This window comes from Myotis yumanensis, unplaced genomic scaffold (assembly GCF_028538775.1).
Source record: "Myotis yumanensis isolate MYYU_CA2020_CCGP unplaced genomic scaffold, mMyoYum1.0.hap1 SCAF_11, whole genome shotgun sequence".
NCBI classification, from domain to species: domain Eukaryota; kingdom Metazoa; phylum Chordata; class Mammalia; order Chiroptera; family Vespertilionidae; genus Myotis; species Myotis yumanensis.
The window spans coordinates 68,896,441-68,921,094 of record NW_027223762.1 but is presented as its reverse complement, the minus strand read 5'-3'; the positions used below and the strand labels follow the sequence as shown (position 1 = coordinate 68,921,094).

The 24,654-nt window shown below is 50.0% G+C and overlaps 1 protein-coding gene and 1 pseudogene across 1 annotated transcript in view; both read right to left on the bottom strand.

Moving 5' to 3' along the window:
- The window catches only part of NCK2 (NCK adaptor protein 2), a 133,518-nt gene that overhangs the window by 65,822 nt on the left and 43,042 nt on the right, over positions 1–24,654 (bottom strand). The window lies entirely within an intron of this gene.
- Positions 4,644–4,845, bottom strand: LOC139020275 (small nucleolar RNA U3; annotated as a pseudogene).

The window sequence follows — 24,654 nt, the reverse complement described above, 5'->3', positions numbered from 1 at the left end:
TGCTAAGTGAAATAAAACAGTGAGAGAAAGACAAGTATCACATGATCTCACTCATATGTGGCATCTAGTAAACACAATAGACATGAATGGAGTGGATCCAGGGACATGGAAGCATGGAACAGCCTGAAGAATCTCAGAGGGAAGGCGGGGGAGGGTAGGTGGTGGGAAGTGGTCAACCAAAGAACTTGTATGCATATATGCATAACCCATGGACACAGACAACAGGGTGGTGAAGGCCTAGGGCAGGGGGCGGGGGTGGGCTAGAAGGGGTCAAGGGGGAAAAGAGGGGACATATGTAATACTTCCAACAATAAAGATTTTTTTTTTAAATGTATACCAGGTTGATCACACCCTTCTCTCTGCTAAGTGTTTACAATAAAATGACAGGTTCTTTCGAAATGGGAATTTTCATGTCTGGCCTGACACCTGGAACACGGGTTCTTATTTCTCACTTCTGACCTTACATAAGCCACTTACTAAAGAAAACCACCAACCCTAACCGGTTTGGCTCAGTGAATAGAGCGTCGGCCTGTGGACTGAAGGGTCCCAGGTTCGATTCCGGTCAAGGGCATGTACCTTGGTTTCGGGCACATCCCTAGTAGGGAGTGTGCAGGAGGCAGCGATCCATGTTTCTAACTCTCTATCCCTCTCCCTTCCTCTCTGTAAAAAATCAATAAAATATATTTTAAAAAAAATAAAAATAAAAAAATAAAGAAAACCACCCGGTAAGCAGCCAAGCCCATCAACACGACCTCCCTCCATATTGGTGTGTTCAGTGGTTCTTTCAGACATAAGTTGTATTTGAAATTTTTAATTGAAAAGTAAATTTGCCTGATGTCAGATCCCCGTGGCCCAAGGCTGGGCAGTTGGTGTGCTGTCTGGGTTGTCCCCATGGGGCCTCCTTTTGCACGCACCGTGCTCTCAGGAGCGCTGCATTCAACTCTCCCAATACCCTGACAGGACAGTTACTCACACCCCTCTTAACCATGAGTGAAGTTCTCGGGGGGCTACAGGTGTTCCCTAATAGGCTGTAGAGCTAGGAACGCAGGCCTCAAAACACCACATCCCCCACATCAACAGCACACCGCCTGTGTGTGGGCCAGGCCGGAAACAGGAAGAGCTGGACCGAAGCCACAGAGGAGCATCGATCAAAGGGACACCCTTCAAGTTCATGTGAAGGAGCGGATGGCCACCTGGGACTCACGTGTAAAAAACGAAGGCTGCGGTGTTTTCCGTGAGAAAAGCCTTTCACTGGCAAACTGTCAACACACTAATAAGCATGACTTTAAGAAAAAACAGTGATCAAAACCTTTCCCCCTCGGGTTTAAGGGAGTCTGCCACCGCCTCTGTACAAGGTGGGCTATTAGCTTACTCGAAGCGCGAGCTCTCCAAACCAGGCCTTCAGGACAAGGTGAGACCTAACCCATAGGAAAAGCCAACATGGTGCCAAGAGCAACCCCAGACGAGCACCGCCTGGCACAGGCACTTCATCAGGAGGAAGGAAGACCCTCATCCAAGAGTGCACGCCGCTCCACACGGCCGCTGCGGGCAGGCGGCAAGGCGACACGGGCGACGTTGCCTGGAACAGGACTTCCCCACGTGCACCTCCCTTTAGACCCCAAAGAGGAGGAGGGAGAGGAGACATGAACACACACCAGATGTTCTTTTTCTACATTAAGTTGGACCCTTCATAATACAAAACTTTACCACCACAAAATGCACGGGATAATCTAAGTTCTCTGCAACACGGAGATATTCTTCTTCTCAAGTGTGCTTTAAGATGCCCGAGCCACACCAGGGCTTTCACTCATCCTTCTGGGCGTTGAGCTGCAGCGCCTACTTCGCCCCAGGGCGGCTGCGGACTCCGGACCTCCCCTGCCCTCCGCATTCCCAGTGCCTGCATCGGGACCCGAGCACGTGGCAGGGCTGGCCGTTTCCTCCCAGCCGCCTGCCCCAGACCCAGGCTGACAGCCATCACCAATACGCTTTGCTCCAGGGAGGCATTGCTCCAGGAAGGCATTAAAGATGGAGCATGAAGGGCTGCTAAGAGGGCAGGTGTCCCACTGTGCTGATGGCACAAAGCTGTGGGCCTTCGGGCAGACACTGCTGGGCAATGCGCTCCAACTACTTTAGAGCTGGCAGCTTTGCGCAGATCGCAGATGACTGGGATGCTCGCACGGCGCGTGTCTGCGAGCTCAGGGGATCGCCTCTCCTCCTCCTGACCACGGAAGCCGCGTACCAGGCAGGGAAAGAGCGCGTCCCGGTGCCCGTGGAGCAGGCACTGCTGCCCACCCCTGCCGCAGCCTTGCCCATCCTCACGGCCACCCTGGGCCACACACCTGCTTGTTCAGCTCAGGAGCCAAAGCACCAGACGCCCCACAGGCAGGACCTGAACCCACACTCATCTGATTTCAAAGTCCAGCCGAGCGTTCTCCCACAAAGCTCCCCACTAACGGTGACTCAGCCTTGAGACTCAGGCAGATCGCTGCCACTTCCCCTGACGGGCACCTGCCAGTGGGAGCCAGCTTCAGCCTCAGTCAGGCAGGGGCAGTGCTGTGCTGGGACGCACACACCACCTTAATTTTCCCACCTGCCTGCGGTGGGCCGTGTGGTACTGCCCTCACCTTGGGGGACGAAGGACTGAACGAATGAGGGAGCTGGAGCTGCAAGAAAGGCCCAGGCCCACAGCAGAGCGGCGAGCAAGCCCGGTTTTCCTGCCTCCTCTCTCACTGGCCTCTCCCTCTCACATTTCTTCCTTTTCTTTTCTTTTTTTAATAGAACCTTGAAAAGCAGGCAGGAAGGCCAGGCACAAGCTGCTGTGAACAGTGGTTACCACTAATAAACTGGTGGGGGGGGTGGGGGGGAATCAGGGGTGAGCATTATGATTTTACTTTTAACTTTAATCTTTTCTGTGGCATCGTTACATGTTTCACTTTAGTAATAAAGACAGAGAGCGATTAAACTCCACTGTCTTTCCTGCGTGTCTCCACTGCACGGTGTTGTGCGCAGGCGGCCTGGCACAGGGGTGCCCCCTCCCCCACCGCAGCCCTCGAGAGGGTCCCTCCCTGTCCTCTGCAGCTCAGGTCTCCACTGACGTGGCTGCTCGGGCCCCAGCCTGGAGAGCCCACCCTTCTTCAGCAGCTGGGCTCTGGGAACTCCCTTTAAACCCTCTCTCCTCCCTGCACAGCCCACCCCGTGTTCAGAGGGTGGAAGAAATCCTACCCCTTCGAAGAGGCTGTTCAAAACCCGCCTCTGAGAATTCCCAGATGCCTCCAGGGTCCCTTGAACACTTTACTTTGCCTTCTCGGTTCCTTTAGCAACATATAGCTCTTCTTACATCCTGCAGCTGTGCGTGTCCCATGGGTTACAGTCTGAATTATGTCCCCCCAAAATTCAAATGTTAAATGCCCAACCCCAGCACTTCAGAATGTACCCGTATTTAGAGATTCTGCCACAACGAGGCAGTTAGTTGCTAAGCCAATCTGACGGGGTCCTTAATAAGAACAGGGAGAGATCCTAGGGCCCACAAGCAGAGGGACAGCCATGTGAAGAGGCAACAAGAGGAGAGAAGCATCGAGAGAAACCAAATCTGCCAACACCTCCATCTGGGACTTCCACCCCCAGAACTGTGAGAAAAAGTTTCTGTCGTCAGGCACCGGGTCTGTGGAATGTGGTTATGGCAGTCCTAGCAGACAAATGCTCACACAGGTTCTTCATCATAGATAACACACACCCTTTCCCTCTGGCAATCACCATACTATTGTCTGTCTTGAGGGGTTTTTTTTGCTTAATCCTTTCATCTTTTTCACCCAGCCCCCTATACCCTCCCTCTGACAGCTGTCAGTCTGTTCTCTGTATCTGTGAATCTGTTTCCATTTTGTTAGCTTATTTTGTTCATTAGATTCCACATATAAGTGACATAATGTGGTGTTTGTCTTTCTCTGGCCAATTTTGCTTCGCATAATAATCTCCAGATCCAACCATGCTGTCTCCAAGGGCAAGAGATGCTTCTTTTTTACAGCTGCGTAGTATTCCATGGTGTGAATGTTCCACAGCTTTTTATCCACTTGTCTACTGATGGGCACTTGGGCTGCTTCCAGATCTTGACTATTGTAAGTAATGCTGCAACAAACATAGGGGTGCATATATTCTTTCGAATTAGTGTTTCAGGTTTCTTAGAAGTGGATTTTTTGGAGGAAATTCCATATTGCTTTCCACAGTGGCTGCACCAGTCTGCATTCCCACCAGCAGTGCACAAGGGTTCCCTTTTCTCCACATTCGAGCCTGCACTTGTTTGTTGATGTATTGATGGTAGCCATTCTGACAGGTGTGTGGTTGTATCTCATGGTGGTTTTGATGTCTCTGACGATTAGTGACTTTGAACATCTTTTCATATGTCTATTGGCCATCTGTATGTCCTCTTTACAGAAGTGTGTGTTCAGCTCCTTTGCTCATTTCTTAATTGGATTGTTTTTTGGTGTTGAGTTTTATGGGTCCTTTATAAATTCTGATTAACTCCTTATCAGATGTGTCACTGGCAAATATGTTCTCCATTCAGTGGGTGGATTTCCTTTATTGTACAAAAACTCCTTAGTTTAATATAATTCCATTTGTTTTCTTTGTATTTTTTATTTTTAACACAAACCACTCAGACTACATCCTCTCCCAGTGGAAGAGAAGAGTGATCATCAATGGCTGGTAGCACCTGCAAAAGCAACACCAAAAGCCGGCTTCAGGCTCAGGAGAGGACGCTGCGCCCCCTCCTCATGGTTTCGGGTGCTCTACACGTTCAGAGAAACTTCTCTAGTGACAAACTATAGAAATGATCCCTGAAAGTAGAGTCTTAACTTGGGGGTGGGGGGCTTTTCCGAAGCAAACGAAGCCCACACATATTATACTGATGGTGACTTTTTCTAACTGTGCTATTTTACCCACACATATATTGGCCTGAGTTTTCTCAAAACCTTTTCACTCTCAAAGCTTGACAGAGCGTTTTGAATCCTCCAGCATTTTCGAAACAGTTCAAGCTGCACGTTAATTAGCATACAATTACTGAATGGCCAATCACAACCACTCATTTCCAGCCCCGCCTGGTCTACGTAAACGCTGACGACAACAAAGTGCACCAGCTGTGGGGCAAGCCTCAGCCTACCAGTGATGGCGAACCTATGACACGCGTGTCAGAGCTGACACACAAACTCTTTTTTTGGTTGATTTTTCTTTGTTAAATGGCATTTAAATATAAAAAATAAATATTAAAAATATAAGTCTTTGTTTTACTATGGTTGCAAATATCAAAAAATTTCTATATGTGACACAGCACCAGAGTTAAGTTAGGGTTTTTCAAAATGCTGACACGCCAAGCTCAATAGGTTCGCCATCACTGGCTTAGACCGAGGCGTGGAACCCGGGACCTTTCACAAGAAAAACATGAAAGTGGAAGATGAAATGACCACCCAAAGCAGAACTCTGACATTTGCAAAGCACGCCCCATTTTTAAACTTTGTCCTGTGATCAAAGCACCAGACATATAAATGTTGTTTTCCAAATAAAGGGATTATTAGGTCATAAAAATTGTAAATTGTGTTTAAACAAGCAGGACAATACATCTGTTAAAAAAACAAAATAAACAGCCCTGCCGGTGTGGCTCAGAGGTTAAACGTCAACCTATGAACCAGGAGGTCATGACTGGATTCCTGGTCAGGGCACTCGTGGGTTTCGGGCTCCATCCCCAGTGTTGGGCCTGTGGGAGGCAACCAATAGATGATTCTCTCTCATCATTGATGTTTCTCTCTCTTCCTCTCCTTTCCTCTCTGAAATCAATAAAAACATTTTTTTTTAAATGTCAATTGGTTTCCACTTCTCCCAGAAATATAATTTTAACTAAGCTGTCTGGAATTTTCTGCTCAAGCACCAGTAGGTAATCCGTCACGTAGGCGATCTCCCTACCCCATATAGAGAAGAGGCCATCTACACGATTTTTTAAAAAAACCTCCCTTTCTCTTTCCTCCAGGAAATCACATTCTAATCCAAAAATTACCCTTCCTGTTCTTTCACTAATAGCCCTATTTGCCCCATTTTTTCTTTTGTTTTCCTTGCCTGAGGGGATGTAACAGAAAAAAATGTGCTGTGAGAATGTTCTGCTTTTTAAAAGGTTTACAAAAACGTAACCGTTTCGTGGGCAGGTGAGCGCCGAGAGGGGGTTCCAGGTGGGCAGGTTTCCACCCCCTGGGAAGCTAGCGTTCCATGCTCCAAACCACCTGCTAGAAAAACGACGCCACCTGACACTGACTATATGCAGACAGTAGTTGTATGGTACTAAACAAATGTTCCTATATTTTTCTATAAAGAGTTGTACTTTTTCCTACAAAGAATACTCCTGTTGTTTTATAAACTAAAGATTTTCCCGCAGCAAAATTAATCCTATACGCAACCTTGCTTCCCCCTGCCCCTCCCCTACCCCTTCCCTGCCCCTCCCCTGCCCCTCAGGCGCCACAGCTGTTACTGAGAGCCACACAGTAACTTAGGAGAAGGGCACTGAGTCCGCTGAGCCTGCGGATGGAATCTTCCAGAGAGCGCTGCACCCATCGGCCAGGCCTGGGACTAAGCCTTGTCCCCAAGTGAGCAGGGACACGGATGGACAGATGGGCACATATTTGAGTTCTCCAGGGACTTGGAGGTGGCTCGGAACCCACCTCAGTTCCGGCTCACGTCACTGTCCATTAAGAAGCCAGGATTGCCCTGGCTGGTTTGGCTCAGTGGATGGACCATTGGCCTGCGGACTGAAGGGTCCCAGGTTCGATTCCGGCCAAGGGCACACGCCTGGGTTGCGGGTTCAATCCCCAGTAGGGGACCGGCTGGAGGCAGCCAATCAATGATTCTCATCATTGGTGTTTCTCTCTCTCCCCTCCTCCCTTTCTCTCTGAAATCAATAAAGAAATATATTAGAAAAAAAGCCAGGATGAAACTCCCCAGGAGGCTGGGGGATGCAAGGTTTGCAGCCATTTGCTGAAGGTAATGCGTTACACGGGACTGGGACTGGCCCATGACTTTCAGCGTTTGAGAAGCGGAGGGAGCACAGAGAGCAGTCAAGCTGTGGAGAGGCGTGAGAAAGATTTTGTGGGAAGAATGTTTGCTGTTCATTTTAATTTTGTAAATTACTGGTAACGGAAGCCTCCTACAGAATGCACTGGCTTCTAAGAAACTAAAAAGAAATCTCACTGCATATTATCCTATTTTGCTTCTGATGGGTGCTAAACCAACTTGATTTGTCTACCCTCCCCCCCCCCTTTTTTTTTAAATCTTCACCCAAGGACATGTTTCTTTGATTTTGGAGATGGAGAGGGAGAAACATCGATGGCTGTCTCCTGTATGCACCCTGACTGGGGATCGAGCTCAAAACCTAGGTTTGCGCCCTGACCAGGAACTGAACCTGCAACGTTTTGGTGTAGGGATGATGCTCCAACCCACTGAGCCATGGCTCTCCCCTTTTCAGTAGGTGATGGTCACATACATTTTATAGCATCACACACACGCATTCCACAAAACGAGGAATGAAAAGGGAGTTGAATAAATTCAATTTCTCCATTAGAAAGGCTAATAGTTATAAAAATTTAACTTATAGAGAACAAATTTATGGTTATTCCAATTGAATAGAACGTTTAATGTCACGGTTTTTAAAGCCATTTGGCTACTTTTGAGTATTCCTAAAGCGGCCCAAGGGTGTCGCCCACAAACGCCAGGTCCTTCACAGTTCTGAGCCCCCTGCTCACGGTGCCTTCCGACTCCCACTTCCACGGCCGTCCTCAGCCAGTTCCAGTCTGTCGTTCGGGAGGGCACCCACATGCCCTCTGCGGAGCTCTCAGGAATGCCCTCACCCCTGTAGCACTCGTGCTTTCACAGCTGTCACCTCTCCATTGCCTGGAGACCTGGGAACAGCCTCCGGGGAGGGACTCCAATGCTGGCGTGTGGGGCTTGCACGGCGGCCCTGGAGGACGGGCCGATGAGACGGCCGCCATCAGAAAACTCCTTCTGTCATCATGAGCGTAATATCGGCTGCAACTGTCCAAAGCCGGCCACAGCCGGTGCCATGGGGCCCAGAATCCTCTTCCCTAGTTTTAACCCAAGACACCCCAAGAATCCCTCACATGACATGCCCGCGCCAGACCCCAGTATCCATACGGAGCCTTAAGCACAGACAACACTGTAACCATGAGAAACCAAATGAGGCTCCGCTTACAAACCACATTTCTTAATTTTACTGCCGAGTTTTTCTCCCTGAGTATTTCCTTTGTTGAATAAATTAGCAATGAGCCAATGAGAGGGACGGAGTCAAAGAGCACTTCTAAGTCTTGAAGCTCAAAAACATCTATAGGACTTCCTGTGGCAGCAGCCCAGTGAATGCCATCCCTAATGCCATTCAAACACTGTGCTGGGTGGAAATCCAATTAAGCCATTTCTCTGTGAATATCCCCGAAGAGCCTCCTGCTGGGCTCAAAATGGAAGTAATCATAAATGCCAGATTAGCTGTGTAAGCACTCCCAAAGCCAAAGCCAGACAAGAGCATGAACACCAACACGCCCCGCCTTTTAACTGGGCACACACACAGCCGCACGGCGGGCGTGCACGCACACGCACACACGCACACACACTTCAATGCCCATCTGGCGGAGAGCCACGCCCACTTCCTTGTCCAGCCAGGTCTTCTCAGCTAATCCTCACCCGGTGGACGTGTCAAAGACAAGCTCTGGTCCGCTCACTTACACACATGAAACGCTCCACGTCACTCCACCGTGCAGTGTGTGGGCAGATTAACAGAGTCGGGAAGAGGTTGAAGGCTTCTCTGAATTCACCATCTTGCTCGCCAGCCCAGAGAGAGCACACTCTGCAATGAGTAGGTCCCAAAAGCCCCAGGTGCTCGGTGCACAACCAGGCCCCTGGCACGGCAGGCCCAGCCGATCCCCCCCGGAGAGGCCCAGGACCAGGCCGGACTCCACCGCGAGCCTCCAGCGCCAGCGCAGGGACCATACTGCGCAGGGACGACAGGAACGTGGTGAAAGCCCATCCAGGCCCCTCCTGCTCCGCACAGGGCTGCGGAGGAGCTGGGCCAGCGTCGCTGCTCCTCGGCGTGTGACAGAAAGGACGCAGGACTCTGCTTTAAACTGAGGCCAGTCCTCACTCTACTTTACTCCCCATGTGATGTGAAGGTGCTTCTCACCTCAGAGGCTGTTTCCTCAGAGAGCATGTAAGTCACCTTGTTTGCAGAATGAACTGAAGTCCTGCATATGTGATGAAAACATGTGGCACATCCGCTGTGGGCACCCACGTGAGGCGCAGCCGGTGCTGTCCTTCCCAAGGAGCTCAGGGCGGGTCCAGGTCAAACATGAGATGACACAGCGCGGCTGCTCATTTGCTACAAGAAAACTTACCCATAAAAAAATCAACTAACCTTTTTCAGTGACGTCTAAAACAGATGCATGCTCTCCAATATAGCTAAGATTTGTCTTAGAATTTAAAGACAAAGCAAACTGAGTCTATACAGTGGCATAACAGTTTTAGATAAAAAACACTTTTTGTTGAAATACAACCGTCTAACCTCGTTCCCGTGACTAACTTCTAACAGAGAAACAGCAATGTCTCCAAGCAAAACCCTCCTTACCTGAAACATGACAAGATTTCCCCCACCTCGCCAGCCTGACTCTGTTCTCCGTCTAGATATCCAACAGGTACATCCTGAACCCCTACAGGCACTGTGCTGGCTGCTGACACGCAACAGACAAGGATGTGCTTTGCCCCCACAAAGCAGACAACACAGACAAGTGGGTATTTAGAGCCCAAAACGGGAATTCCAGATGCTATGGATCACCCTCCATTACCTCTGTGTGTGACACGCGTAATCAGACAGGGATGTGTCTGCAGAAAATGGAAGCGCTGATGCTAAACACACGTTAAACCTTTCAGGCGGCATCGCGCCTGCATAGCAGGCCCGGCCTCTCCTGCGACATGGGGCAGGGGATTTCTGAGTGCACACGGAGGGCCTGGCCCGGCCCGGCCAGCCCCCCTTCTCCAGGCTGCTTCAGTCCATCGCTCTGCTTCTCAAGAGTTCCAAGGTCTGATTCACTCCCAGGTGACCGCTACCACTCCACCCACTCGTCGCTGCAACACGTAGGCTTCCATGTCTTCATCCAGGCTGCTGGGCAAGTCATGGCCAAGGGCAGCCGCACCCCAGATCTTCCTCAGGGAGGATCAAAGTGGCTCCCGCTCTGTGGGTGCAGCCCTCCACCAGCCCCCAACCCCACAGCGCGCCCGAGGCGGGAGGGCCTGCCCCTGAGCAGTGTGGAAGGCCAGCTTCCCCTCTCACTGGCTGTCTTCCAGACAGATGGCTCCCACCTCTAACGCTATTCTCACCTACAAAATGGAGGGTAAGGAGAGGATTCTCTTGCAGACGTGCTATATATAAACACCACAAACAGCGTAAAAAGCTGAACAACATAAAAAGCACCCCGCAAAGTGCCAAGAACGTAATAGGTGCTCCAAGAAAACACAACTTTCCCCTCAACCACCCCTCATTATAAAGGGGGAGTGACTGAGAGCCATCCTGCGCCCACACACCCAGCCTCCCAGGCAAGACCAAGGACCATCGGCTCTCACCACCGCGCACGCGAGAGGCCACGGGCGAGATGAGAGGACAGCGAGGTGGAGGGCAGAATGTGCCCCCATCCACCTGGCACCGGCACTCAGCTACCCTTCCTGTGCGTCCCGGGCCACTCACCCTCTCTACTCCGCAAGTGCAGGCAAAGGACAAAGGTTTCTGCTTACCAGGCCCCTCATTCTCTTTCAGTTAATGTTGTTCCCTGTTTTTGTGTAAACAGACAAAACTGTCCCCCATCCAGGTGCCATGGTGTACAAGATGACATGGGACGAGCGGAGGCAGGCAGTGAGCCGTCAATGATAGGGGGGTAGGCGGGTCCCACACGGCACAGTGAGAGCGGGTGACCAGGACGCATCCCAAGGAGCAATGGCCCAGAGCTTCCCAGCATGCCCAGGGTCAGAGGCCACCAGAGACTTGAGGGACACATTTAGAAGCGGCCCCACCTCTGCTGAAACCCAGCCGCACTGCACTGAAGGAGATGCTGACAGCTCGATGCCCCAGCTGCCATCTCCGCTTAGTAATCTGTTTGAGAGTCTTTTCTGATTCTGTTTTCTCTCCATGTGCCGGTCTCCAAGCTTCTGGAGACCCACGGGCAGCCGCCATCGCCCGGAGAGGCTCACCCCCGCTGAAGGCGCGCGGCTTTGGATGGCAAGTGGCAAGGTGCTCGCCTACCAACTGCCTCCATTTCAGCTTCGGTTCCTTCTTGTGGACATTTGTTCTACGTGTTCTATTTTGAAGATTATTGTTTTTGACAAAACAAAGAGCTGACATACATAAAAGTTTATCAGTCCTGCTCCCGCAACTGGCCATCGCTGACAGCGACACCACACGCGGTCCATGTCTCTCAAATAGACCAAACCCGGACAGGACATTGTTGTCTTAGACCTGAGAACACTGAGGCCAACCTCCCCTGGCCCGGGCTCAGCCTCCCGTGTGCTATTCACACACGTGTGTGCCACTCTCTTATTTAACCTTAGAGTAATTACAGCCCAGCTTCCTTCACCTTCGGCACGCCAGCCCAGGAAGCGCGGGCCTCCGAGGGTCATGCACTCCAGAGGAAAGAAACAGACCAACAGAATGGCCAGGGTTCACTCCACACTGACGGTGCCACAGACCAGGGACGTACCTCTCCTGCTCTGTCACTTTCAGGCCTAGCACCAGGAGGAGCTTCATTATCCCCGTTCAGAGCAGAGAAGTTGGGGACCACACACAGGTGGGCTGAGTGCACAGGTGCTGTGAGAAGTGGGGCCTCTGTCTTGGGAGCCCTTGGCCTTCACCCTGTGCACGCTGCCCCTCACCAGAGACCAACCTGTCCAGGCTGCACAGCATGGCTGGCTGAGCAGCTGCGCTGACCCTCCCCAGGAGCAGTGCTGAGGGGGAGCTGGCAGTGATCCGTCAAGCGCTGCTGACACAGCTTCCCCAGGTCACGTGAACGCAGACAGCGCTGCTGAACACACAGGTTTCCTCCAGACCGGAAGCCAAGTTACCAAAGAGAACACTGCAGGGCATTCTTACATACTTCCCACACTGTGAGTCCCCTCTCCCCTATGAAAAAAAAATGTTGTCACTATTTTCAATCAAATTTCCCACCGGGCATCCTTAACCTGCCTCCTGCATCCAAGAACACAGCTGGCAAAGATGGGGGGAGGGAGAGGAGCACAGATAAGCATCTTCAAAATGATCTTTTGCAAAGGATATATTTCACCCACGTTTGGACTTGCGATGGAGGGACCGTCTGCCTTCCACCCCATGCTGGGACGCTCAGTGACCGATGGGCCTCTATGGTCTCATTTACTTATAGAGGGTCTCTTTTGTTATTGCCTGAGCAGCCACATTTTCGAAGAAGAATGATCCGAGGATGCCTCCAGCCCAAAATCTGCACCAAACAGTGACATGTTGTGGATGCATTTGTTTCTCAACAATCACTCGTGGATTTTCTGAACTCAAAATGCAAGAATTTTGTTGATTAACCAAGCCATCAAGATGAAAATGAGCCTCATCGAAATTCAGCCACATTTATGCAAAACGGTCATGGAAAATTTAAACAAAAGAGTGAGTATGTGCCAGCAAAGCCGTGGAGGCCATTTACCCAATATGCTATTCCATACATAACCCTATACTGTATACTTTATGAATCAATAAAAAATTTACAATTTTTAATTATAAACCTGTGTTTTCTATCAAAATTACTTCTTGCGTGAATTTTGGGACACACTTTACGTAAGCACGGTAATCCTATCTAATAAAAGAGAAACATGCAAATTGACCATACCCCGAATGCTTCCCACTGGCTAAACAGCAGGATATGCAAATTAACTGCCAACCAAGATGGCAGCTGACAGCCAGGCAGCTGAAGCGAACAGGAGGCTTGCTTGCTCCAGTGACGGAGGAAGCCAAGGTTCCCGGCCTGGGGCAGCCCAGCTCTGAGCTCCAGATGCAACAATGTTGCAATTATAGAAGCTAAACAAGCTCCAGATACCTGCTTTCAGCAGGCAGCGGGCTCAGAGCTTAGAGCGGCAGTGATGGCAACAGAGTTTCAATTATAGAAGCTAAACAAAGCCCAGATATCTGCTTTTAGCAGCCAAGGCCTCAAGCTGGAGTCAGCCTCAGAGCTAAAGCCGGCTCTCAGCTCCAGTGACAGCCATAGAAAGTAAATAAATCCCAGAATAAAAAAAAAAAAAAAAGGAGAGGCTGGGAGCTTCAGTCACCTGCCAGCCTGAAAACGGCCCTCAGCCCCTCATCCAGACTGGCCAGGAACCCCAGTGGGGACCCCCACCCTGAAGGGGGTTTGACCAGCTGCAAACAGCCATCAGCCTGTCATCCAGGCTGGCCAGGCACCCCAGTGGGGACCCCCACCCTGAAGGGGGTGCGGCAGCCTAAAAACAGCCATCAGCCCATCGTCCAGGCTGGCTAGGCACCCAAGCGGGACCTCCACCCTGATCCGGGACACCCTTCAGGGCAAACGAGCCGGCCCCCACCCGTGCACCAGGCCTCTATCCTATACTACAGGCAGGGCAGGACAGCAGGAGCTGCCAAACGGGCCCCATGTGCAGCCCTGGGCAGCGGGGCATAAGCACCGCCCCCAGCCGGGACCCCTATGTGCCACCTGAGCCCCCAGCCGGGACCCCCGTGCCACCTAAGCCCCGCACTGCTAAGCCCCACCCCCAGCCGGGACCCTATGACTATTGGAGAGCAGGAAAAGTGCCGCCGGGCCCTGGGTGGCTGTGGTGATCCGGCCATCGGTAAGTAGAAAAGTGCGGCCTGTAGGCAGCCCCCAGCTGTGCCTGATCAGGGAGCAGGAAAGCTGGGCCTGATCCAGGAATAGGAAAGCCCAGCCTGTGGGCAGCCCTCAGCTGGGCCTGCTCCCCGGTCGCCATGGGGATCCGGGAGCAGGAAAGCCCGGCTTGCAAGCAGCACCCCCATCCTGGCCATAGCTCAAGGGAGAGTACAACATGCAGTGGAGGCCAGGAGCCTGAGAGATCAACACAGAGGGGCTCCTGCTCCAAGCCTCCATGGTGTGGCTGGGGGCAGGCCCCCAGCAGACACACACACAAACACACACACACACAGTGCCTGCTCTGAGCCTCCAATGTGGCTGGGGGTAGACCCCCAGTGGGGACACACACACACACACACACACACACACACGGCAACTGCTTCGAGCCTGTGCTGCCTGACTGTGGCCATCAGTAGGACATCCACTGAGGGCTCCTGGACTGTGAGAGGGGCAGGCTGGGCTGAGGGAACCCCCACCCCCCAGTGCACGAATTTCGTGCACCGGGCCTCTAGTTAGCTTTATAAAAGACTTGGATATAATATTGCTATTTTGTTTCATTTACTTTAAAATAATAGGAACCTTTCAAAGAACTTATCTGTTCAAGTCTGATGTGACATACAATGGGCTGGAGGAATGAAACAGGAGGAAATGGAACACAGACCCTAATCATCTGGGAATCTAGTCCACACTAAAGACGCTGGTTCAAGTCAATGGGGGAGATAAGACTTCTTCTTCTTTTAATCCTCAGCCAGGACAAGCTTACTGATTTGGAAGAGAGAGAGAAAAACAGCAACTGGTTGCCTCCTGTACGTGTGCCGAATGGGGACCAAACCCACAACCTAGTATGTGCCCTGACCTGGATTCAAACCTGCAGCCTTTCGATGCACCGGAAACGCTTCAACCCACTGGGCCACACAGGCCAGGGTGAAAACATAAGAGTTCTTGATAAATGGCAATAGCACATGTTGGTACCATCTGAAGAAAGTTGGAGCCACGCCTCACATCCTACAATTGGATCGACCCAAGTGCATCTATGATTTATGGTTGAACAATAGAGTATAGAAGGATATATAAAATATAGCCTTTATAACCTTAAAGGAAGAACTTTTTTAAAAATATAAAAACTTTTTTACATGGTAAAATCTACCCCAGGCAAATCAGAAAGACAAGTTACAAGTTAGGGAAAAATATTTGTAATTCCTAACACAAAGGGCTCCTCTCCTCCTGAGACAGTGCGAGCTCCTTGAAACTCACAGAAGAGCAGCAAATCAAAGCAACGAGCAAAGGAAAATACCTGCCTTTCAAACATACATAAACCTGCTGGATTCACTCATAATAAAATAGATGTAAACTAAAATCACACTAAGCTATTACCTTCCACCCAGCAGACTGTCACAGACCTGAAGTGTGGTGACAGCATGTGAGTGTTAACTTCCCTCAGGTCACTGTGGTGCTGTAAGATGTGACCGTCTAAGGAAGGTAGATGAAGGGTGCAGAGGAATCCTTTGTACTATTTTTGCAACATTTCGTGAGCCAAAAGTGATTTCAAAAGTGAAAATTTTAAAAATTACCAAAAAATGTGTAAGTGTGATAAAATAGCAGTTTGGGGAGGTGGGGAGGTAGCAGGTCCTCTCCCACAAACTGCAAAACTGCACAGCTCTAGGGAGGGCAGTTGGTAGAACATCAAAATGAAGAGAGCCTAAACGTCCATCGAGGTACACAGCTAAATAAATTACCTCCTATGCTGAAGTGCTATGCACGTGTGAAACAGGAGAAAGTCTCTAAGCTCTAAGTAGAAAAATTTTCAAAGACATATAGAGAACTCAGAAAAATCGGGTGAGAACACTGCAGACCAAATCCAATCTGATCTATGAAGAAACTGAACTCCCTCTTTGTGCCTCCACATACACACCCGCAGTTGATCATCACGGAGACGCATGACCTGCATGAGCTTAATTCTCCATAACCTGGGTGGGTTCACCACAGGCTTCTTCATCTCAACAATCTGTAAAATGTGTTTTAATCCAAGCCACACAGACCACTAACCTCACTCTTCATACCTGACAATCTACACTAATAAAAGACAAAGATGCTAAGTGACCGTACCTTCGCTACACCCACCAGCTGATCAGAAGAGTATGCAAATTAGCCCAACAAAGATGACTGTTAAATTTGCATACGGCAGGTGGGGCCGCAGATCGGGGACCGGGGAGGCGGGGCGGCAGCGCCAGACGCCACCCGGGGAGGCGGAGCCGGCGATCACCCCGGCCAGAAGCCTAAGGCCTGGACAGGGGCGGAGCCGGCGATTGCAAGGGCTGGGGTTCCCCGGCCCAGGCCTAATGCCCCGCCAGAGGCCTGAGGCCTGGACAGGGGCGGAGCCGGCGATTGCAAGGGCTGGGGTTCCCCGGCCCAGGCCTAATGCCCCGCCAGAGGCCTGAGGCCTGGACAGGGGCGGCGCCGGCGATTGCAAGGGCTGGGGTTCCCCAGCCCAGGCCTAATGCCCCACCAGAGGCCTTAGGCCTGGGCAGGGGCCAAGCTGGGGATCGGTGTGAACTACAGAGGAAACACCTTTTCTGACCACTCATTGGCTAAGCTCCATGTGTGGCACTGGAAATATTCTTAGTAAATTGGGTAATAAGAATCCAAGAAGGTGATGTAGGGTTTTTCCACCTCACTCCTGGAGAAAAAACCGAAGGTCTGCTGCTGGAGGGGCTAAGAAATGTCATATCCTGCCCTAGCCGGTTTGGCTCAGTGGATAATGCCTTGGCCTGCCAACCACAGGGTCTGGGTTCAATTCTGACCAAGAGCATGTACCTAGGTTGCAGGCTCCTCCCTGGCCAGGGCCCAGGTCAGGGCTCATGCAGGAGGCAACCAATCAAAGTGTTCCTCTCACTTTGATGTTTCTCTCTGTCTTTCCCTTTCTCTTCCACATTCTCTAAAAATCAATGGAAACATATCCTCAGGTGAGGATAGAAAAAAATAATAAAGAAATGTCATATCCTATGAAAGACACATCTTGAAAATGCCTAAAGAAAATTGTCATTTTTTCATGGTGAAGGGACTGGAGTCCGTGTTGATGAAAAAACCTTGCTGGCTGCAGTGACTGGCAGTGGCTGCAGCAGCGGGGTGATGGGGCTGGTGCCTTTCCCTGATCAGCCAGGTCACCTCCCACAAAGGGAGGCCAGACTGCGGCTTAGGCCCGCTCCTTAAGGGGAGCAGGGGGTAGGCCTAAGCCGTCAGTAGGACATCCCCTGAGGGCTCCCACTATGTGAGAGGGGGCAGGCTGGGCTGAGGGACCACCCCCCCAGGTAAAGAATTTCGTGCCCCGGGCCCCTCGTATAAAGATAAAAGCATGTTACCCTTCTTTTCTTCTCTCTAAGTCAATCCACCAACTCCACAGTTACTTTTTATTAAACTGAGATGGTATAATGGACAGGCCATAAAATTCACCAGCAATTATAAGAAAAGGGAGAAAATAAGAAGAAAACAAAAGGATCCGAGGGACCTAGGACATGGATGTTACAGAACCCTCTGGCGAGGCCTTCGGGGCGCCTCCCCCAGGAGAAGGGCCTCTCTTAATGGCTAATTCATCTTCCTTAAAAAAAAAAACAAAAAAAAACCAAAAAAAAAACCACCACAACAAAAAACTACGCATCACTTTCAAACAACAACAAAAAAATGTTTCAAATGATAATAGGTGAAAACAAATCTTAAAACAAGCTAACCGTAACTCAGAATATTAATCCTTCCAATACTTATGTTCAAGCACATCTTCTGGAGGTAGGGGGTAATTTAATATTGGCTCTGAAGTAGATGGAACACAACTGTAAATTAATGAAAATGGAGTTACAGTTTTGTTCTCCTAGGAAACGAACCGCATCAGATGACTACAGTTCGTCACCCTCCAGTCCCACCTGATTTAGAGTGATTCAGCTGCCTAAACATGTGCAGTGGGCACCAGTCCGCTTCACAGACTTAGGAAACCACAAATCAATGGCATCCACACCAAATCGCTGAGTTTTTACGAGCTGGTTCTTTTCAGAAGCATCTGTCCCTGCACCGGGCAGCTGATGGCCCACGTGGGCACGGTGTTCACAAGCTACTGGGTAAGCCGGGGTCTGGTCCACGGCCTCACTCTGCGGGAATCACTGTCCCTCTGGGGCAGCAAGTCCACTGACTCCTCACGTCCTTCCCGCCTGCCTCCCCAATGGGCCTGACAGAGCCCCACAGCACGAGGCCGGGCTGCTCCCCATCCTCTTAGCCCCTGAGTTGTGCTGTCCCAGGAAGGTCCCCTCACGCGTGCGCAGTAGGAACACCCACTTGCCCAATGGGTTGTGACTTTTCCTGCAGAGAAAGGCATGGGCACAGTGTTGCCCTTGCCCACTGCACCTCGCAACTGCTCCAAGGGTGGCCCTGAGAGCCCTGACTTAACACCGCCACCCAGAAATAGCACAAACTGTGTTTTATTTCTGTGCAGAATAAAAAATGACCCAGGGCCCAGCTGGTGTGGTTCAGTGGTTGAGCATCGGCCTATGAACCACGAGGTCATAGTTTGATTCCAGGTCAGGGCACATGCCCAGGTGGTGGGCTTGATCCCCAGTAGGGGGCGTGCAGGAGGCAGCTAATCAGTGATTCTCTCTCATCACTGATGTTTCTCTCTCTCCCTCTCTGAAATCAATAAAAAAATTAAAAGTATAAAGGCTGAAATAGGGGCATTTTCAAAGGCTGTGCCTCTGGTGAGTGAAAAAGGCATGTTCAACATCAACTTTTTCCTTGGGGGCGCAGGAGAAGATGCTGAAAGAAAGGGTGGGTGGTATAAGGTGTGAGTCACAGGCCTGGAGAGGAGAGTAAGTTTTTATGCCGTACAGCCATAAAAAGGGACTCTGGTGACTAAATCTATTTCTGAGAGACCACCCTTGTAGCCATCACCACACACTCCCACTCCCACTAATGGCACCAAACCAACCCCAAATATATGAAACTCAGACGTAAAATGTTTAATAAAACTCCTCCTATCACACAATCCTCAGAGGGCGGCAGAGCAGGGCCTGTCACAGCGGATGTCCGTAACGATCTAATTACGTAGGGCTCATTCCACGGAGCCCAGTGTGTACTGCTACTGGTGCCGGAAGTGCTGACCCGTTTTTTCCAACTCATTTAATTCACTTGATGGAAATGTGGGGAAATGCAAGGGAAAATAAAAGAAAACAAAATAGAGCAGCGAGGTTAGGAACTCCTCTGGGTCCTCTTCATACCAAAGGCAAAAGGAAAACTAGGATCAAGTCATCAAGCTTGCGCCAAGGACCGCCAGGCTCTCTGTGCCCCGTGCCAATTCCCAGGCACCGCTCCACCAATGATCAGTGCGCGTTGCCGAGACCCCGTCAGGTGGCCCCACTCGTCCACATCACAGTAAAACCAACATGCAGTGAAATGAGTATTTCATCAGATACTAAAGGGAAGCCACGGAAAGTACAGAAATAAAAAGTAAGGCGAGGCCTGGAGTTACCTTGGATGTCAACAATGACCAAATAACTTCATAAGAGCAGCCTAGCTGCCCATCTTCCCACAGGTCGCCTCCACACACATAGGCCTTTGAGTAACAGTCTTTCACAGATGGGTATATGCCAAATTAACCATGAGGCCATGGGGCCATCCTGCCTCCAACACATCAAAATTCAACTTCCATCGTTTTAAACCAGTGGTTCTCAACCTTCTGGCCCTTTAAATACAGTTCCTCATGTTGTGACCCAACCATAAAATTATTTTTGTTGCTACTTCATAACTGTAATGTTGCTACTGTTATGAATCGTAATGTAAATATCTGATATGCAGGATGGTCTTAGGCGAACCCTGTGAAAGGGTTGTTCGACCGCCAAAGGGGTAGCGACCCACAGGTTGAGAACCGCTGCTTTAAACCATCGGGTCGGTGTGCACGCACCTAACAAGCGATCCTGTTTCCTGAGACCTGTAACAATGCTCCCATCCCCAAACACTTGGCTGCACATGTAATTGTTACCAGAGTAAAACCAGAGCAGAGCTTTCAAGTGCGGAATTATTTTTCTCTTCACACAAGCCTGGTACAGCACATATCATCAATGTCCTAGATGTAAATGTCTAGTTTTACTGAAAAAGAAGAGAGAGAAAGGGAGAGAGGAGGGATGGAGGGAAGAAAGGAGGGGAGCGGGAGGGAAGAGATGACCAGCCTCTCCAAGGCCTGGTTGGAACCGAGTGACATACAGTACTGACGCCTGGGACCGTGACTCTGTTGTGGGCTGTCCCATGCTCTGGAGGAACTCAGCAGCCACCCACCCTCCCTTGGGTTGTGGGATCAAAAATATCTCCAGACATCGCCAAGCATCCCCTGCGGGGTGAAAGCGCCCCATTGAGAACTACGGAACTAAAATACTTGCACATTGAACAGACCAAGTTTTTTTTTCTTTTTTTTTAACAGCAAAAACAAGACAGGAATATTAATGTATTCTCTATTTTGGAATATAATTAAAATGTTTAGGTGGCAGTTGCTATAATTACCCCTTCCAAAAATAACTGAATAAATGAGCACATTCAGTGTAACTCAGTGTCATGCTTACTTAGGTTACAATATCCATATAATTAGGAGACAACCTTTAAATTCTAGTTTGGAAAACGTGTGTAAAGTGTGCTATTGTTTATTTTTTTAAAATGAGAAATGTTAAAAATAAGTGCATAGGGACATCTGTATTTGCTTGCATTAAAAAGCAATAAGTAAAAGGAGGGATAAGAAAATACTCTTAAACAGTGACTGAAAGGGGGTGGGGAGAGAAGAAGACAAAAATACCGAATGAGATTTCTCTACGGACATTTGGCTCTGGAACCACGTCCACGGTTTACATAATGATAAACCCGTGTTAATTTTTTAAAGTCTCAAAAAAGCAAAACCAGAATGAAAGCATATTAACTAAATGATGTACTGAGCTCGTGGCATAAATAGAGTGGTATCGTTCCGAAAGACTTCGAAACACAGCAATTTGACTGTATTTCCCTAGTGGGGAAAACCTTAAGAACGAAACATCTTCAGCTATTTTCAGCAGTGAAATTGTTGGTGATACTATTGGTAGAGTTATTCTAAATATTTATATATGTGTTGTATAGATAAACTAGGATAATCAAGCAAATAATTATGTTCATGTTCCTAGGGACAAAAACTTTTCAGCATAAGTGAAAAGAGATACAAATATATAATCAAAGAAGCAAACGATCTTGTAATTTTGAATTATAAATATCAGTGTGGATTTACAATCTACATAATAAAAGCCTAAGTGGCCGTTAAGGCGGAGAATGACCAGTCGCTATGATGCGCACTGACCACCAGGGGGCAGACGCTCAACGCAGGAGCTGCCCCCTGGTGATCAGTACGTTCCCACAGCGGGGAGTGCTGCTTAGCCAGAAGTCAGGCTCTCCTGCCTCCTCAGCAGCACTAAGGAGCAGAGAGCTGAGCGGTAAGGAGCAGCGAGCAGGTGGGCAGTAAGGAGGGAGGGGTCCTGGACTGTGAGAGGGCACAGGCTGAGGGACCCCCAACCTCCAGTGCACGAATTTCGTGCACGGGGCCTTTAGCAGATCATGTTAAAATCTAATCAAAACAAAGGCCCAGACACAATGACCAACCAGGAATAACGAGGTCCCTAACTCCCAAACCAAAGTCCCCAATTCCATTTCCTACTGCAGGGACCACAGGACGGACCATGGTCTCTGGAGAAACGGGGACCTGTGGCTGGAGAAGCCTGAGGCGCCGAGGCTCCAGCCTTCCGTGGCGATGGTGCGGATCTCAGGCGCGTGCAGGGGGTGGTAATGGCTACAGCGGCCACCTGAACAGCAACAAGGATGTCAGCTGCATGAAACTCCTTCAGCAATACCTTAAATCATTAGCTCATCACTTCACTACACACAAATGCCTCCCTGGAGGCTTGTGGAGAACGCTGAGGAATCAGAACTCTTTATTCTGAAAGCTGCCAAATAAAGGCCGAGACTTGCCTGTGTAATGTACCTCAGCATAAGGGCTGGGCACGCTCCTCGCGTGGCTGAGTGTGGGGGAAGGAGAGGGCCGATGTCACCACTTTGCAGCCAGCAATCGGCAAGGTTGCTGGCTCCCGTGTCCTGCTGGGAGCTTCCGCAGCCCACGGAGAGTCCTGCCAGGAAATCAAACCGGAATCGGCTGCGATCTGACGGGAATGTGCAGGACACGCGGAGACAGAAAAGCTGGTCAACGGGGTCTGGTTAGCGAGCTTCAGCTGTGGGAAACCCCGGGGACAGAGACCAGGTCACCCCAACAAACCAGTCTGCGACTTTAAAAAGAAATAATGAAATAAATAACTAAAATAATAAAGAAACAATGGAAGAAAAATAAAGAAATAAGAGGGCGGAGAAACAAATAGGTCCTCCAACTGCAGTGCCTGAACCGCCTTTGGTTCTAGGTTTCACAACCCAATGTTGAGTAAGGTTTCTGAGATAGGTGGGAAATGTACACACTGGTGCATGTTTGATAATATCCCGGAGTTATTGTTACTGAAATATTTACAGATGAAAGGAAGTGATATCTGGGATTTGCTTCAAAATTCAGCTGCTGGAGAGTGTGGGCATTTAGATGAACATAGTTCCAAAGAAAACCTCCAAGTGTTTTGGAAGTTTGAACCAACCCTCATACACACACACCAACACACACAACACACATACACACACAAGAATAAACAGTTCATTCAATAAAATCTTGAGAATTTATTCAGATGTTAAAAAAGGGCAGATACTTAAACCGTTAGTGTCCTATCAAGACCACTCCCAACAGCAGCAGTGTCGTTTTCAGGGACCAACCGCGCCCTCCGAGCGCAGGCCACCAGGACGTGTGCACACGTGGGCAGTGCTCCTTTCTCCAGGGAAGTCTAACCCAGTCACACCAAGCGACACATACACACGCGATAGGCTGCGCGGACACGCGGAGAGACCGAGGCCATCCGTGGACAGGAAGCGAAGGCAAAACTGCTGGATGCGCTGGCTGGCGAGGACGGGGAGGAAATGAACTCTTCGTTGTTACGGTGAAGCACGGGTCCCATTCACCCTCCTGCCCCTGCCAGCCCCACAGCACAGCTGTCCTGAAACTCAGAGCTAAGAGGGCCAGTTCTCTCTTCCTCCCCATGAGGAGGAAGGAAGGTAGCACAGGAGGCTAAGTGGGAGGAGAGATGAAAAAGGACCAATTTTATACTAGCATGGCTTCTTCAGATGAAATCAACACAATCCTGAAGGGAGGAATTAGAGATCTGCTCTATACCCTTCATTTAACAAGTGCCAATGGAGGTGTCGAATGGTGGAGTCCCAGGCTGGTGTCAGGGGCTCACACAGGCAGGAAGCTGTCAGTTATGCACCTTACTCAGGGGGTTCTCCGGAGTCTCCTGAGCTGGAGGCCACAGACCCAAGTGTGTGGTCCAATTCTTGTCAATTTCTAATGACAACAAAGTGGTTCTAATGGTTTGAAACTGAGTTGGTGTGAAAGGGAGGATGGCAGGCCTCTGGCCCCCAGGCGGAACTCAGGTCAAAGCAACAGGACCAGCGCTCTACCGGGCTGGCCTGTGCACACGCCTGGCGACGAGGCCACCTGGAGAGTAAGCAGCCTGAAAGAACGAGGCTGAGCCCACGGAAGACAAGCTCCACCTACCTACCTTCCCTCCCCGACCCCAGGTGTGCTGAGAGCGGAGGCCACGGCCGGGCTCCAGCCTCCGACCATGTGCTGAGCACCTGCGCCTGACAGTGAGGAGAGGTTGGCGGGCAGTGAGATGCCCATGGTGGGAACCAAGCCAGAGTCCCCGGAGAGTCAAGGCCACTCAGTGTGGAGGCCTTGTTGATAGCATGCCAGATGGCCAAGGCCACTCTGAACATGGGAATCCTAATGGGCATGTCCAGGGACTACGCAGGTGCAAGGACACAAGCACAACCTCACGGTCACTGTGTCCTTCTAGAGCCAAGTGACTGATGTCGTTGTTGGCTAGAGGCCTCTTCTGTCTAAGTAGTAATAACATGTTGTTAACTGGTCAGTGGGCAGGGGAAAGGTTGAGAGGTCAGACGGAGCGGAGAGCTGGTATTGCTACGATGTAGACTAAGAGCTCACAGGGCTCAGATATAGCTGCCATGGTACCCAGCCAGGGTGCTGAGAGTGAAGCTCAGAGTAGTTACTATGTGAGGCTACAGAGACCAGCCAGGGTGCTGGGCAGCGGAGACGGGAGAAGCTGCTGAGGCTATAGCTCTGAGGGAGTGCTGGAAGCCGGTCCACCCTTGCTGCTTGACACAGTCGCTGCAGGGAAGAAACATCGGCACATCATATGTTTCAAGGGACCTGGCATATATGGCATACTGTTCGTAATATGTTTGCTCCCCCTTTTTAGCACTATGTGTTATAACCAGAGCCACCTCCCCGAGAAAGGCTGTTTCCCCAGGTGGGAATGTTTCCCTGGAGTTAGGGACTAACAGGGCTAGGGAAGGGAATAAATCAGTAAAACCCCTTAACTAAGTGCCAAGCGGGTAGTTTTAATCACCTTAACTACGAACAATCACGATTAAACTACATAATCCTTACTTAGGCCATAGAATAGGAAAAACTCCTTATAGCAATAGGATAATGACCTTGGAATAAAGACAACAAACTAGCCCTTATAATGGAACACAGATACTAACCTAGACAAGATTAAAATCAACAGAGAGCTAG